Here is a 16,602-nt window from a genome sequence, read left to right as displayed (position 1 = left end):
GGGGAGAACGCGGCACATGTGGAGAGTTGTGTGGGAGAATGCGACAGGTAGGGGAGTTGGGTGGGAGAATGCGACAGGTGAGGAGAGTTGGGTGGGAGAAAGCGACAGGTGAGGAGAGTTGGGTGGGAGAACGCGACAGGTGAGCAGATTTGGGTGGGAGAACGCGACAGGTGAGGAGAGTTGGGTGGGAGAATGCGACAGGTGAGGAGAGTTGGGTGGCAGAACGCAACAGGTGAGGATAGTTGGGTGGGAGATCGCGGCAGTTGAGGAGAGTTGGGTGGGAGAAGGTGACAGGTGAGGAGAGATGGGTGGGAGAACGCGACAGGTGAGGAGAGTTGGGTGGGGAGAACGTGACAGGTGAGGAGAGTTGGGTGGGAGAACGCGGCAGGTGAGGAGAGTTGGTTGGGAGAACGCGGCAGGTGAGGAGAGTTGGGTGGGAGAAAACGACAGGTGAGGAGAGTTGGGTATGAGAACGCGACAGGTGAGGAGAGTTGGGTGGGAGAACGCGGCAGGTGTGGAGAGTTGGGAGGGAGAACGTGACAGGTGATGAGAGTTGGGTGGGAGAACGCGGCAGGTGTGGAGAGTTGGGTGGGAGCACTTGGCAGGTGTGGAGAGTTGGGTGGGAGAACGCGACAGGTGAGGAGAGTTGGGTGGCAGAACGCAACAGGTGAGGATAGTTGGGTGGGAGATTGCGGCAGTTGAGGAGAGTTGGGTGGGAGAAGGTGACAGGTGAGGAGAGATGGGTGGGAGAACGCGACAGGTGAGGAGAGTTGGGTGGGAGAACGCGACAGGTGAGGAGAGTTGGGTGGGAGAACGCGACAGGTGAGGAGAGTTGGGTGGGAGAACGCGACAGGTGAGGAGAGTTGGGTGGGAGAACGCTACAGGTGAGGAGAGATGGGTGGGACAACGCGACAGGTGAGGAGAGTTGGGTGGCTGAACGCGACAGGTGAGTATAGTTGGGTGGGAGATCGCGGCAGTTGAGGAGAGTTGGGTGGGAGAACGTGACAGGTGAGGAGAGTTGGGTGGGAGAACGCGACAGGTGAGGAGAGTTGGGTGGCAGAACGCAACATGTGAGTATAGTTGGGTGGGAGATCGCGGCAGTTGAGGAGAGTTGGGTCGGAGAACACGACAGGTGAGGAGAGTTGGGTGGGGAGAAAGCGACAGGTGAGGAGAGTTGGGTGGGAGAACGCGGCAGGTGAGGAGAGTTGGGTGGGAGATCGCAGCAGTTGAGGAGAGTTGGGTGGGAGAACACGGCAGGTACGGAGAGTTGGGTGGCAGAACGCGACAGGGGAGGAGAGTTGGGTGGGAGAATGCGACAGGTGAGGAGAGTTGGGTGGGAGAATTTAACAGGTGAGGAGAGTTGGCTGGGAGCACGCGACAGGTGAGGAGAGTTGGGTGGGAGAACGCGACAGGTGAGGAGAGTTGGGTGGGAGAATGTGACAGGTGAGGAGAGTTGGGTGGGAGAACGCGACAGGTGAGGAGAGTTGGGTGGGAGAACGCGACAGGTGAGGAGAGTTGGGTGGGAGATCGCGGCAGTTGAGGAGAGTTGGGTGGGAGAACACGGCAGGTGAGGAGAGTTGGGAGGGAGAAAACGACAGGTGAGGAGAGTTGGGTAGGAGAACGCGACAGGTGAGGAGAGTTGGGTGGGAGCACGTGACAGGTGAGGAGAGTTGGGTGGGGAACGCGACAGGTGAGGATAGTTGGGTGGGAGAACGCGACAGGTGTGGAGAGTTGGGTGGGAGAACGTGACAGGTGAGGAGAGTTGGGTGGGAGAACGTGACAGGTGAGGAGATTTGGGTGGGGAACGCGACAGGTGAGGATAGTTGGGTGGGAGAACGCGACAGGTGTGGAGAGTTGGGTGGGAGAACGTGACAGGTGAGGAGAGTTGGGTGGGAGAACGCGACAGGTGAGGAGAGTTGGGTGGGAGAACGCGACAGGTGAGGAGAGTTGGGTGGGAGCATGTGACAGGTGAGGAGAGTTGGGTGGGAGAAGGCGACAGGTGAGGAGAGTTGGGTGGGGAGAACGCGGCACATGTGGAGAGTTGTGTGGGAGAATGCGACAGGTAGGGGAGTTGGGTGGGAGAATGCGACAGGTGAGGAGAGTTGGGTGGGAGAAAGCGACAGGTGAGGAGAGTTGGGTGGGAGAATGCGACAGGTGAGCAGATTTGGGTGGGAGAACGCGACAGGTGAGGAGAGTTGGGTGGGAGAATGCGACAGGTGAGGAGAGTTGGGTGGCAGAACGCAACAGGTGAGGATAGTTGGGTGGGAGATCGCGGCAGTTGAGGAGAGTTGGGTGGGAGAAGGTGACAGGTGAGGAGAGATGGGTGGGAGAACGCGACAGGTGAGGAGAGTTGGGTGGGGAGAACGTGACAGGTGAGGAGAGTTGGGTGGGAGAACGCGGCAGGTGAGGAGAGTTGGTTGGGAGAACGCGGCAGGTGAGGAGAGTTGGGTGGGAGAAAACGACAGGTGAGGAGAGTTGGGTATGAGAACGCGACAGGTGAGGAGAGTTGGGTGGGAGAACGCGGCAGGTGTGGAGAGTTGGGAGGGAGAACGTGACAGGTGATGAGAGTTGGGTGGGAGAACGCGGCAGGTGTGGAGAGTTGGGTGGGAGCACTTGGCAGGTGTGGAGAGTTGGGTGGGAGAACGCGACAGGTGAGAGTTTGGTGGCAGAACGCAACAGGTGAGGATAGTTGGGTGGGAGATTGCGGCAGTTGAGGAGAGTTGGGTGGGAGAACGCGACAGGTGAGGAGTGTTGGGTGGGGAGAACGTGACAGGTGAGGAGAGTTGGGTGGGAGAACGCGGCAGGTGAGGAGAGTTGGTTGGGAGAACGCGGCAGGTGAGGAGAGTTGGGTGGGAGATCGCAGCAGTTGAGGAGAGTTGGGTGGGAGAACATGGCAGGTGCGGAGAGTTGGGTGGCAGAACGCGACAGGTGAGGAGAGTTGGGTGGGAGAATTTAACAGGTGAGGAGAGTTGGGTGGGAGCACGCGACAGTTGAGGAGAGTTGGGTGGGAGAATGCGACAGGTGAGGAGAGTTGGGTGGGAGAATTTAACAGGTGAGGAGAGTTGGCTGGGAGCACGCTACAGGTGAGGAGAGTTGGGTCGGAGAATGCGACAGGTGAGGAGAGTTGGTGGGAGAACGCGACAGGTGAGGAGAGTTGGGTGGGAGAACGCGACAGGTGAGGAGAGTTGGGTGGGAGAACGCGACAGGTGAGGAGAGTTGGGTGGGAGAACGCGACAGGTGAGGAGAGTTGGGTGGCAGAACGCAACAGGTGAGGATAGTTGGGTGGGCGATCGCGGCAGTTGAGGAGAGTTGGGTGGGAGAACACGGCAGGTGAGGAGAGTGGGGTGGGAGAAAACGACAGGTGAGGAGAGTTGGGTAGGAGAACGCGACAGGTGAGGAGAGTTGGGTGGGAGAATGCGGCAGGTGTGGAGAGTTGGGTGGGAAAACGTGACAGGTGAGGAGAGTTGGGTGGGAGAACGCGGCCGGTGAGGGGAGTTGGGTGGGAGAATGTGACAGGTGTGGAGAGTTGGGTGGGAGAACGCGGCAGGTGTGGAGAGTTGGGTGGGAGCACATGGCAGGTGTGGAGAGTTGGGTGGGAGCACGTGACAGGTGAGGAGAGTTGCGTGGGGAACGCGACAGGTGTGGAGAGTTGGGTGGGAAAACGTGACAGGTGAGGAGAGTTGGGTGGGAGAACGCGGCCGGTGAGGGGAGTTGGGTGGGAGAATGTGACAGGTGTGGAGAGTTGGGTGGGAGAACGCGGCAGGTGTGGAGAGTTGGGTGGGAGCACATGGCAGGTGTGGAGAGTTGGGTGGGAGCACGTGACAGGTGAGGAGAGTTGCGTGGGGAACGCGACAGGTGAGGATAGTTGGGTGGGAGAACGTGACAGGTGAGGAGAGTTGGGTGGGAGCACATGGCAGGTGTGGAGAGTTGGGTGGGAGCACGTGACAGGTGAGGAGAGTTGGGTGGCGAACGCGACAGGTGAGGATAGTTGGGTGGGAGAACGTGACAGGTGAGGAGATTTGGGTGGGAGAACGCGGCAGGTGTGGAGAGTTGGGTGGGAGAACCTGACAGGTGAGGAGAGTTGGGTGGGAGAACGCGACAGGTGAGGAAAGTTGGGTGGGAGCACATGGCAGGTGTGGAGAGTTGGCTGGGAGCACCTGACAGGTGAGGAGAGTTGGGTGGGGAACGCGACAGGTGAGGATAGTTGGGTGGGAGATCGCGGCAGTTGAGGAGACTTGGGTGGGAGAACACGGCAGGTGAGGAGAGTTGGGTGGGAGAAAACGACAGGTGAGGAGAGTTGGGTATGAGAACGCGACAGGTGAGGAGAGTTGGGTGGGAGAACGCGGCAGGTGTGGAGAGTTGGGAGGGAGAACGTGACAGGTGATGAGAGTTGGGTGGGAGAACGCGGCAGGTGTGGAGAGTTGGGTGGGAGCACTTGGCAGGTGTGGAGAGTTGGGTGGGAGAACGCGACAGGTGAGGAGAGTTGGGTGGCAGAACGCAACAGGTGAGGATAGTTGGGTGGGAGATCGCGGCAGTTGAGGAGAGTTGGGTGGGAGAAGGTGACAGGTGAGGAGAGATGGGTGGGAGAACGCGACAGGTGAGAGTTGGGTGGGGAGAACGCGACAGGTGTGGAGAGTTGGGTGGGAGAACGCGGCAGGTGAGGAGAGTTGGTTGGGCGAACGCGGCAGGTGAGGAGAGTTGGGTGGGAGATCGCAGCAGTTGAGGAGAGTTGGGTGGGAGAACATGGCAGGTGCGGAGAGTTGGGTGGCAGAACGCGACAGGTGAGGAGAGTTGGGTGGGAGAATTTAACAGGTGAGGAGAGTTGGGTGGGAGCACGCGACAGTTGAGGAGAGTTGGGTGGGAGAACGCAACAGGTGAGGAGAGTTGGGTGGGAGAACGCGACAGGTGAGGAGAGTTGGCTGGGAGAACGCGACAGGTGAGGAGTGTTGGGTGGCAGAACGCAACAGGTGAGGATAGTTGGGTGGGCGATCGCGGAAGTTGAGGAGAGTTGGGTGGGAGAACACGGCAGGTGAGGAGAGTGGGGTGGGAGAAAACGACAGGTGAGGAGAGTTGGGTAGGAGAATGCGACAGGTGAGGAGAGTTGGGTGGGAGAACGCGGCAGGTGTGGAGAGCTGGGTGGGAAAACGTGACAGGTGAGGAGAGTTGGGTTGGAGAACGCGGCCGGTGAGGGGAGTTGGGTGGGAGAATGTGACAGGTGTGGAGAGTTGGGTGGGAGAACGCGGCAGGTGTGGAGAGTTGGGTGGGAGCACATGGCAGGTGTGGAGAGTTGGGTGGGAGCACGTGACAGGTGAGGAGAGTTGCGTGGGGAACGCGACAGGTGAGGATAGTTGGGTGGGAGAACGTGACAGGTGAGGAGAGTTGGGTGGGAGCACATGGCAGGTGTGGAGAGTTGGGTGGGAGCACGTGACAGGTGAGGAGAGTTGGGTGGCGAACGCGACAGGTGAGGATAGTTGGGTGGGAGAACGTGACAGGTGAGGAGATTTGGGTGGGAGAACGCGGCAGGTGTGGAGAGTTGGGTGGGAGAACCTGACAGGTGAGGAGAGTTGGGTGGGAGAACGCGACAGGTGAGGAGAGTTGGGTGGGAGCACATGGCAGGTGTGGAGAGTTGGCTGGGAGCACCTGACAGGTGAGGAGAGTTGGGTGGGGTACGCGACAGGTGAGGATAGTTGGGTGGGAGATCGCGGCAGTTGAGGAGACTTGGGTGGGAGAACACGGCAGGTGAGGAGAGTTGGGTGGGAGAAAACGACAGGTGAGGAGAGTTGGGTATGAGAACGCGACAGGTGAGGAGAGTTGGGTGGGAGAACGCGGCAGGTGTGGAGAGTTGGGTGGGAGAACGTGACAGGTGATGAGAGTTGGGTGGGGAACGCGACAGGTGAGGATAGTTGGGTGGGAGAATTTAACAGGTGAGGAGAGTTGGGTGGGAGCAAATGACAGGTGTGGAGAGTTGGGTGGGGTACGCGACAGGTGAGGATAGTTGGGTGGGGAGAACGCGGCAGGTGTGGAGAGTTGGGTGGGAGAATGCGAAAGGTGAGGAGAGTTGGGTGGGAGAATTTAACAGGTGCGGAGAGTTGGCTGCGAGCACGCGACAGGTGAGGAGAGTTGGGTGGGAGAATGCGACAGGTGAGGAGAGTTGGGTGGGAGAACGTGACAGGTGAGGAGAGTTGGGTGGGAGAATGCGACAGGTGAGGAGAGTTGGGTGGGAGAACGCGACAGGTGAGGAGAGTTGGGTGGGAGAACGCAACAGGTGAGGAGAGTTGGGTGGCAGAACGCAACAGGTGAGGATAGTTGGGTGGGAGATCGCGGCATTTGAGGAGAGTTGGGTGGGAGAACACGGCAGGTGAGGAGAGTTGGGTGGGAGAAAACGACAGGTGAGGAGAGTTGGGTAGGAGAACGCGACAGGTGAGGAGAGTTGGGTGGGAGAACGCGGCAGGTGTGGAGAGTTGGGTGGGAGAGCGCGACAGGTGAGGAGAGTTGGGTGAGGAGAACGCGGCACGTGTGGAGAGTTGTGTGGGAGAATGCGACAGGTGAGGGGAGTTGGGTGGGAGAATGCGACAGGTGAGGAGAGTTGGGTGGGAGAACGTGACAGGTGAGGAGAGTTGGGTGGGAGAACTTGGCAGGTGAGGAGAGTTGGTAGGGAGAATGCGACAGGTGAGGAAAGTTGGGTGGGAGAATGCGACAGGTGAGGAGAGTTGGGTGGGAGAATGCGACAGCTGAGGAGACTTGGGTGGGAGAACACGGCAGGTGCAGAGATTTGGGTGGCAGAACGCGACAAGTGAGGAGAGTTGGGTGGGAGCACATGGCAGGTGAGGAGAGTTGGGTGGCAGAACGCGACAGGTGAGGAGAGTTGGGTGGGAGCACATGGCAGGTTAGGAGAGTTGGGTGGGGAACGCGACAGGTGAGGATAGTTGGGTGGGAGAACGCGACAGGTGAGGAGAGTTGGGTGGGAGCACATGGCAGGTGTGGAGAGTTGGGTGGGAGAACGCGACAGGTGAGGAGAGTTGAATGGGAGAATTTAACAGGTGAGGAGAGTTGGTTGGGAGAACGCGGCAGGTGAGGAGAGTTGGGTGGGAGAATGCGACAGGTGAGGAGAGTTGGGTGGGAGAATGCAACAGGTGAGGAGAGTTGGGTGGGAGCACGTGACAGGTGAGGAGAGTTGGGTGGGGAACGCGACAGGTGAGGATAGTTGGGTGGGGAACACGGCAGGTGAGGAGAGTTGGGTGGCAGAACGCGACAGGTGAGGAGAGTTGGGTGGGAGAACGCGACAGGTGAGGAGAGTTGGGTGGGGAACACGGCAGGTGTGGAGAGTTGGGTGGCAGAACGCGACAGGTGAGGAGAGTTGGGTAGGAGAACGCGACAGGTGAGGAGAGTTGGGTGGGAGAACGCGACAGGTGTGGAGAGTTGGGTGGGAGAACGTGACAGGTGATGAGAGTTGGGTGGGAGAACGCGGCAGGTGTGGAGAGTTGGGTGGGAGCACTTGGCAGGTGTGGAGAGTTGGGTGGGAGCACGTGACAGGTGAGGAGAGTTGGGTGGGGAACGCGACAGGTGAGGATAGTTGGGTGGGAGAATTTAACAGGTGAGGAGAGTTGGGTGGGAGCAAATGACAGGTGTGGAGAGTTGGGTGGGGTACGCGACAGGTGAGGATAGTTGGGTGGGGAGAACGCGGCAGGTGTGGAGAGTTGGGTGGGAGAATGCGACAGGTGAGGAGAGTTGGGCGGGAGAATTTAACAGGTTAGGAGAGTTGTCTGGGAGCACGCGACAGGTGAGGAGAGTTGGGTGGGGAACGCGACAGGTGAGGATAGTTGGGTGGGGAGAACGCGGCAGTTGTGGAGAGTTGGGTGGGAGAATGCGAAAGGTGAGGAGAGTTGGGTGGGAGAATTTAACAGGTGCGGAGAGTTGGCTGCGAGCACGCGACAGGTGAGGAGAGTTGGGTGGGAGAATGCGACAGGTGAGGAGAGTTGGGTGGGAGAACGTGACAGGTGAGGAGAGTTGGGTGGGAGAATGCGACAGGTGAGGACAGTTGGGTGGGAGAACGCGACAGGTGAGGAGAGTTGGGTGGGAGAACGCAACAGGTGAGGAGAGTTGGGTGGCAGAACGCAACAGGTGAGGATAGTTGGGTGGGAGATCGCGGCATTTGAGGAGAGTTGGGTGGGAGAACACGGCAGGTGAGGAGAGTTGGGTGGGAGAAAACGACAGGTGAGGAGAGTTGGGTAGGAGAACGCGACAGGTGAGGAGAGTTGGGTGGGAGAACGCGGCAGGTGTGGAGAGTTGGGTGGGAGCACATGGCAGGTGAGGAGAGTTGGGTGGCAGAACGCGACAGGTGAGGAGAGTTGGGTGGGAGCACATGGCAGGTTAGGAGAGTTGGGTGGGGAACGCGACAGGTGAGGATAGTTGGGTGGGAGAACGCGACAGGTGAGGAGAGTTGGGTGGGAGCACATGGCAGGTGTGGAGAGTTGGGTGGGAGAACGCGACAGGTGAGGAGAGTTGAATGGGAGAATTTAACAGGTGAGGAGAGTTGGTTGGGAGAACGCGGCAGGTGAGGAGAGTTGGGTGGGAGAATGCGACAGGTGAGGAGAGTTGGGTGGGAGAACGCAACAGGTGAGGAGAGTTGGGTGGGAGCACGTGACAGGTGAGGAGAGTTGGGTGGGGAACGTGACAGGTGAGGATAGTTGGGTGGGGAACACGGCAGGTGAGGAGAGTTGGGTGGCAGAACGCGACAGGTGAGGAGAGTTGGGTGGGAGAACGCGACAGGTGAGGAGAGTTGGGTGGGGAACACGGCAGGTGTGGAGAGTTGGGTGGCAGAACGCGACAGGTGAGGAGAGTTGGGTAGGAGAACGCGACAGGTGAGGAGAGTTGGGTGGGAGAACGCGACAGGTGTGGAGAGTTGGGTGGGAGAACGTGACAGGTGATGAGAGTTGGGTGGGAGAACGCGGCAGGTGTGGAGAGTTGGGTGGGAGCACTTGGCAGGTGTGGAGAGTTGGGTGGGAGCACGTGACAGGTGAGGAGAGTTGGGTGGGGAACGCGACAGGTGAGGATAGTTGGGTGGGAGAATTTAACAGGTGAGGAGAGTTGGGTGGGAGCAAATGACAGGTGTGGAGAGTTGGGTGGGGTACGCGACAGGTGAGGATAGTTGGGTGGGGAGAACGCGGCAGGTGTGGAGAGTTGGGTGGGAGAATGCGACAGGTGAGGAGAGTTGGGTGGGAGAATTTAACAGGTGAGGAGAGTTGGCTGGGAGCACGCGACAGGTGAGGAGAGTTGGGTGGGGAACGCGACAGGTGAGGATAGTTGGGTGGGGAGAACGCGGCAGTTGTGGAGAGTTGGGTGGGAGAATGCGAAAGGTGAGGAGAGTTGGGTGGGAGAATTTAACAGGTGCGGAGAGTTGGCTGCGAGCACGCGACAGGTGAGGAGAGTTGGGTGGGAGAATGCGACAGGTGAGGAGAGTTGGGTGGGAGAACGTGACAGGTGAGGAGAGTTGGGTGGGAGAATGCGACAGGTGAGGAGAGTTGGGTGGGAGAACGCGACAGGTGAGGAGAGTTGGGTGGGAGAACGCAACAGGTGAGGAGAGTTGGGTGGCAGAACGCAACAGGTGATGATAGTTGGGTGGGAGATCGCGGCATTTGAGGAGAGTTGGGTGGGAGAACACGGCAGGTGAGAGTTGGGTGGGAGAAAACGACAGGTGAGGAGAGTTGGGTAGGAGAACGCGACAGGTGAGGAGAGTTGGGTGGGAGAACGCGGCAGGTGTGGAGAGTTGGGTGGGAGAACGCGACAGGTGAGGAGAGTTGGGTGGGGAGAACGCGGCACGTGTGGAGAGTTGTGTGGGAGAATGCGACAGGTGAGGGGAGTTGGGTGGGAGAATGCGACAGGTGAGGAGAGTTGGGTGGGAGAATGTGACAGGTGAGGAGAGTTGGGTGGGAGAATTTGGCAGGTGAGGAGAGTTGGTAGGGAGAATGCGACAGGTGAGGAGAGTTGGGTGGGAGAATGTGACAGGTGAGGAGAGTTGGGTGGGAGAATGCGACAGGTGAGGAGACTTGGGTGGGAGAACACGGCAGGTGCAGAGATTTGGGTGGCAGAACGCGACAAGTGAGGAGAGTTGGGTGGGAGCACATGGCAGGTGAGGAGAGTTGGGTGGCAGAACGCGACAGGTGAGGAGAGTTGGGTGGGAGCACATGGCAGGTTAGGAGAGTTGGGTGGGGAACGCGACAGGTGAGGATAGTTGGGTGGGAGAACGGGACAGGTGAGGAGAGTTGGGTGGGAGCACATGGCAGGTGTGGAGAGTTGGGTGGGAGAACGCGACAGGTGAGGAGAGTTGAATGGGAGAATTTAACAGGTGAGGAGAGTTGGTTGGGAGAACGCGGCAGGTGAGGAGAGTTGGGTGGGAGAATGCGACAGGTGAGGAGAGTTGGGTGGGAGAATGTGACAGGTGAGGAGAGTTGGGTGGGAGAACGCAACAGGTGAGGAGAGTTGGGTGGGAGCACGTGATAGGTGAGGAGAGTTGGGTGGGGAACGCGACAGGTGAGGATAGTTGGGTGGGGAACACGGCAGGTGCGGAGAGTTGGGTGGCAGAACGCGACAGGTGAGGAGAGTTGGGTGGGAGAACGCGACAGGTGAGAAGAGTTGGGTGGGGAACACGGCAGGTGTGGAGAGTTGGGTGGCAGAACGCGACAGGTGAGGAGAGTTGGGTGGGAGAATGCGAAAGGTGAGGAGAGTTGGGTGGCAGAACGCGACAGGTGAGGAGAGTTGGTTGGGAGAACGCGGCAGGTGAGGAGAGTTGGGTGGGAGAATGCGACAGGTGAGGAGAGTTGGGTGGGAGAACTTGGCAGGTGAGGAGAGTTGGGTGGGAGAACTTGGCAGGTGAGGAGAGTTGGGTGGGAGAATGCGACAGGTGAGGAGAGTTGGGTGGGAAAACGCGGCAGGTGAGGAGAGTTGGTTGGGAGAACGCGGCAGGTGAGGAGGGTTGGGTGGGAGATCGCAGCAGTTGAGGAGAGTTGGGTGGGAGAACACGGCAGGTGCGGAGAGTTGGGTGGGAGAATTTAACAGGTGAGGAGAGTTGGGTGGGAGCACGCGACAGGTGAGGAGAGTTGGGTGGGAGAATGCGACAGGTGAGGAGAGTTGGGTGGGAGAATTTAACAGGTGAGGAGAGTTGGCTGGTAGCACGCGACAGGTGAGGAGAGTTGGGTGGGAGAATGCGACAGGTGAGGAGAGTTGGGTGGGAGAACGCGACAGGTGAGGAGAGTTGGGTGGCAGAACGCGACAGGTGAGTATAGTTGGGTGGGAGATCGCGGCAGTTGAGGAGAGTTGGGTGGGAGAACGTGACAAGTGAGGAGAGTTGGGTGGGAGAACGCGACAGGTGAGGAGAGTTGGGTGGGAGAACGCGACAGGTGAGGAGAGTTGGGTGGGAGAACGCGACAGGTGAGGAGAGTTGGGTGGGAGAACGCGACAGGTGAGGAGAGTTGGGTGGGAGAACGCGACAGGTGAGGAGAGTTGGGTGGGAGAACGCGACAGGTGAGGAGAGTTGGGTGGGAGAATGCGACAGGTGAGGAGAGTTGGGTGGGAGAACGCGACAGGTGAGAGTTGGGTGGCAGAACGCGACAGGTGAATATAGTTGGGTGGGAGATCGCGGCAGTTGAGGAGAGTTGGGTGGGAGAACGTGACAGGTGAGGAGAGTTGGGTGGGAGAACGCGACAGGTGAGGAGAGTTGGGTGGCAGAACGCAACATGTGAGTATAGTTGGGTGGGAGATCGCGGCAGTTGAGGAGAGTTGGGTGGGAGAACGTGACAGGTGAGGAGAGTTGGGTGGGGAGAACGCGACAGGTGAGGAGAGTTGGGTGGGAGAACGCGGCAGGTGAGGAGAGTTGGTTGGGAGAACGCGGCAGGTGAGGAGAGTTGGGTGGGAGATCGCAGCAGTTGAGGAGAGTTGGGTGGGAGAACACGGCAGGTACGGAGAGTTGGGTGGCAGAACGCGACAGGTGAGGAGAGTTGGGTGGGAGAATTTAACAGGTGAGGAGAGTTGGGTGGGAGCACGTGACAGGTGAGGAGAGTTGGGTGGGAGAATGCGACAGGTGAGGAGAGTTGGGTGGGAGAATTTAACAGGTGAGGAGTGTTGGCTGGGAGCACGCGACAGGTGAGGAGAGTTGGGTGGGAGAACGCGACAGGTGAGGAGAGTTGGGTGGGAGAACGCGACAGGTGAGGAGAGTTGGGTGGGAGAACGCGACAGGTGAGGAGAGTTGGGTGGGAGAACGCGACAGGTGAGGAGAGTTGGGTGGGAGATCGCGGCAGTTGAGGAGAGTTGGGTGGGAGAACACGGCAGGTGAGGAGAGTTGGGTGGGAGAAAACGACAGGTGAGAAGAGTTGGGTAGGAGAACGCGACAGGTGAGGAGAGTTGGGTGGGAGCACGTGACAGGTGAGGAGAGTTGGGTGGGGAACGCGACAGGTGAGGATAGTTGGGTGGGAGAACGCGACAGGTGTGGAGAGTTGGGTGGGAGAACGTGACAGGTGAGGAGAGTTGGGTGGGAGAACGTGACAGGTGAGGAGATTTGGGTGGGGAACGCGACAGGTGAGGATAGTTGGGTGGGAGAACTCGACAGGTGTGGAGAGTTGGGTGGGAGAACGTGACAGGTGAGGCGATTTGGGTGGGAGAACGCGGCAGCTGTGGAGAGTTGGGTGGGAGAACGTGACAGGTGAGGAGAGTTGGGTGGGAGAACGCGACAGGTGAGGAGAGTTGGGTGGGAGCACATGGCAGGTGTGGAGAGTTGGGTGGGAGCATGTGACAGGTGAGGAGAGTTGGGTGGGAGAACGCGACAGGTGAGGAGAGTTGGGTGGGGAGAACGCGGCACATGTGGAGAGTTGTGTGGGAGAATGCGACAGGTGAGGGGAGTTGGGTGGGAGAACGCGACAGGTGAGGAGAGTTGGGTGGGAGAACGCGACAGGTGAGGAGAGTTGGGTGGGAGAACGCGACAGGTGAGCAGATTTGGGTGGGAGAACGCGACAGGTGAGGAGAGTTGGGCGGGAGAACGCGACAGGTGAGGAGAGTTGGGTGGGAGAAGGTGACAGGTGAGGAGAGATGGGTGGGAGAATGCGACAGGTGAGGAGAGTTGGGTGGGGAGAACGCGACAGGTGAGGAGATTTGGGTGGGAGAACGTGGCAGGTGAGGAGAGTTGTTTGGGAGAACGCGGCAGGTGAGGAGAGTTGGGTGGGAGATCGCAGCAGTTGAGGAGAGTTGGGTGGGAGAACACGGCAGGTGCGGAGAGTTGGGTGGCAGAACGCGACAGGTGAGGAGAGTTGGGTGGGAGAATTTAACAGGTGAGGAGAGTTGGCTGGGAGCACGCGACCGGTGATGAGAGTTGGGTCGGAGAATGCGACAGGTGAGGAGAGTTGGGTGGGAGAATGCGACAGGTGAGGAGAGTTGGGTGGCAGAACGCGACAGGTGAGGATAGTTGGGTGGGCGATCGCGGCAGTTGAGGAGAGTTGGGTGGGAGAACACGGCAGGTGAGGAGAGTTGGGTGGGAGAAAACGACAGGTGAGGAGAGTTGGGTAGGAGAACGCGACAGGTGAGGAGAGTTGGGTGGGAGAACGCGGCAGGTGTGGAGAGTTGGGTGGGAAAACGTGACAGGTGAGGAGAGTTGGGTGGGAGAACGCGGCAGGTGAGGAGAGTTGGGTGGGAGAACGTGACAGGTGTGGAGAGTTGGGTGGGAGAACGCGGCAGGTGTGGAGAGTTGGGTGGGAGCACATGGCAGGTGTGGAGAGTTGGGTGGGAGCACGTGACAGGTGAGCAGAGTTGCGTGGGGAATGCGACAGGTGAGGATAGTTGGGTGGGAGAACGTGACAGGTGAGGAGAGTTGGGTGGGAGCACATGGCAGGTGTCGAGAGTTGGGTGGGAGCACGTGACAGGTGAGGAGAGTTGGGTGGGGAACGCGACCGGTGAGGAGATTTGGGTGGGAGAATGCGGCAGGTGTGGAGAGTTGGGTGGGAGAACGTGACAGGTGAGGAGAGTTGGGTGGGAGAACGCGACAGGTGAGGAGAGTTGGGTGGGAGCACATGGCAGGTGAGGAGAGTTGGCTGGGAGCACCTGACAGGCGAGGAGAGTTGGGTGGGGAACGCGACAGGTGAGGAAAGTTGGGTGGGAGATCGCGGCAGTTGAGGAGACTTGGGTGGGAGAACACGGCAGGTGAGGAGAGTTGGGTGGGAGAAAACGACAGGTGAGGAGAGTTGGGTAGGAGAATGCGACAGGTGAGGAGAGTTGGGTGGGAGAACGCGGCAGGTGTGGAGAGTTGGGTGGGAGAACGTGACAGGTGATTAGAGTTGGGTGGGAGAACGCGGCAGGTGTGGAGAGTTGGGTGGGAGCACATGGCAGGTGTGGAGAGTTGGGTGGGAGCACGTGACAGGTGAGGAGAGTTGGGTGGGGAACGCGACAGGTGAGGATAGTTGGGTGGGAGAATTTAACAGGTGAGGAGAGTTGGGTGGGAGCACATGACAGGTGTGGAGAGTTGGGTGGGGTACGCGACAGGTGAGGATAGTTGGGTGGGGAGAACGCGGCAGGTGTGGAGAGTTGGGTGGGAGAATGCGACAGGTGAGGAGAGTTGGGTGGGAGAATTTAACAGGTGAGGAGAGTTGGCTGGGAGCACGCGACAGGTGAGGAGAGTTTGGTGGGGAATGCGACAGGTGAGGACAGTTGGGTGGGGAGAACGCGGCAGGTGTGGAGAGTTGGGTGGGAGAATGCGAAAGGTGAGGAGAGTTGGATGGGAGAATTTAACAGGTGCGGAGAGTTGGCTGGGAGCACGCGACAGGTGAGGAGAGTTGGGTGGGAGAACGTGACAGGTGAGGAGAGTTGGGTGGGAGAACGCGGCAGGTGTGGAGAGTTGGGTGGGAGAACGTGACAGGTGAGGAGAGTTGGGTGGGAGAACGCGGCAGGTGTGGAGAGTTGGGTGGGAGAACGTGACAGGTGATGAGAGGTGGGTGGGAGAACGCGGCAGGTGTGGAGAGTTGGGTGGGAGCACATGGCAGGTGTGGAGAGTTGGGTGGGAGCACGTGACAGGTGAGGAGAGTTGGGTGGGAGAACGCAACAGGTGAGGAGAGTTGGGTGGCAGAACGCAACAGGTGAGGATAGTTGGGTGGGAGATCGCGGCAGTTGAGGAGAGTTGGGTGGGAGAACACGGCAGGTGAGGAGAGTTGGGTGGGAGAACGCAACAGGTGAGGAGAGTTGGGTGGCAGAACGCAACAGGTGAGGATAGTTGGGTGGGAGATCGCGGCAGTTGCGGAGAGTTGGGTGGGAGAACATGGCAGGTGAGGAGAGTTGGGTGGGAGAAAACGACAGGTGAGGAGAGTTGGGTAGGAGAACGCGACAGGTGAGAAGAGTTGGGTGGGAGAACGCGGCAGGTGTGGAGAGTTGGGTGGGAGAACGTGACAGGTGAGGAGAGTTGGGTGGGGAGAACGCGGCACGTGTGGAGAGTTGTGTGGGAGAATGCGACAGGTGAGGGGAGTTGGGTGGGAGAATGCGACAGGTGAGGAGAGTTGGGTGGGAGAACGTGACAGGTGAGGAGAGTTGGGTGGGAGAACTTGGCAGGTGAGGAGAGTTGGTCGGGAGAATGCGACAGGTGAGGAGAGTTGGGTGGGAGAATGCGACAGGTGAGGAGAGTTGGGTGGGAGAATGCGACAGGTGAGGAGACTTGGGTGGGAGAACACGGCAGGTGCAGAGATTTGGGTGGCAGAACGCGACAGGTGAGGAGAGTTGGGTGGGAGCACATGGCAGGTGAGGAGAGTTGGGTGGCAGAACGCGACAGGTGAGGAGAGTTGGGTGGGAGCACATGGCAGGTTAGGAGAGTTGGGTGGGGAACGCGACAGGTGAGGATAGTTGGGTGGGAGAACGTGACAGGTGAGGAGAGTTGGGTGGGAGCACATGGCAGGTGTGGAGAGTTGGGTGGGAGAACGCGACAGGTGAGGAGAGTTGAATGGGAGAATTTCACAGGTGAGGAGAGTTGGTTGGGAGAACGCGGCAGGTGAGGAGAGTTGGGTGGGAGAATGCGACACGTGAGGAGAGTTGGGTGGGAGAATGCGACAGGTGAGGAGAGTTGGGTGGGAGAACGCAACAGGTGAGGAGAGTTGGGTGGGAGCACGTGACAGGTGAGGAGAGTTGGGTGGGGAACGCGACAGGTGAGGATAGTTGGGTGGGGAACACGGCAGGTGCGGAGAGTTGGGTGGCAGAACGCGACAGGTGAGGAGAGTTGGGTGGGAGAACGCGACAGGTGAGGAGAGTTGGGTGGGGAACACGGCAGGTGTGGAGAGTTGGGTGGCAGAACGCGACAGGTGAGGAGAGTTGGGTGGGAGAACGCGACAGGTGAGGAGAGTTGGGTGGGAGAACGCGACAGGTGAGGAGAGTTGGATGGGAGAATTTAACAGGTGAGGAGAGTTGGTTGGGAGAACGCGGCAGGTGAGGAGAGTTGGGTGGGAGAATGCGACAGGTGAGGAGAGTTGGGTGGGAGAAGACGGCAGGTGCGGAGAGTTGGGTGGGAGAACGCAACAGATGAGGAGAGTTGGATGGGAGAATTTAACAGGTGAGGAGAGTTGGTTGGGAGAACGCGGCAGGTGAGGA

Source organism: Somniosus microcephalus, chromosome 6, assembly GCF_052327205.1.
Source record: "Somniosus microcephalus isolate GS21.2 chromosome 6, FLI_Smic_1.0, whole genome shotgun sequence".
NCBI lineage: Eukaryota > Metazoa > Chordata > Chondrichthyes > Squaliformes > Somniosidae > Somniosus > Somniosus microcephalus.
The sequence above is the reverse complement of the archived record's forward strand: the minus strand, read 5'-3'. Positions refer to the sequence as shown.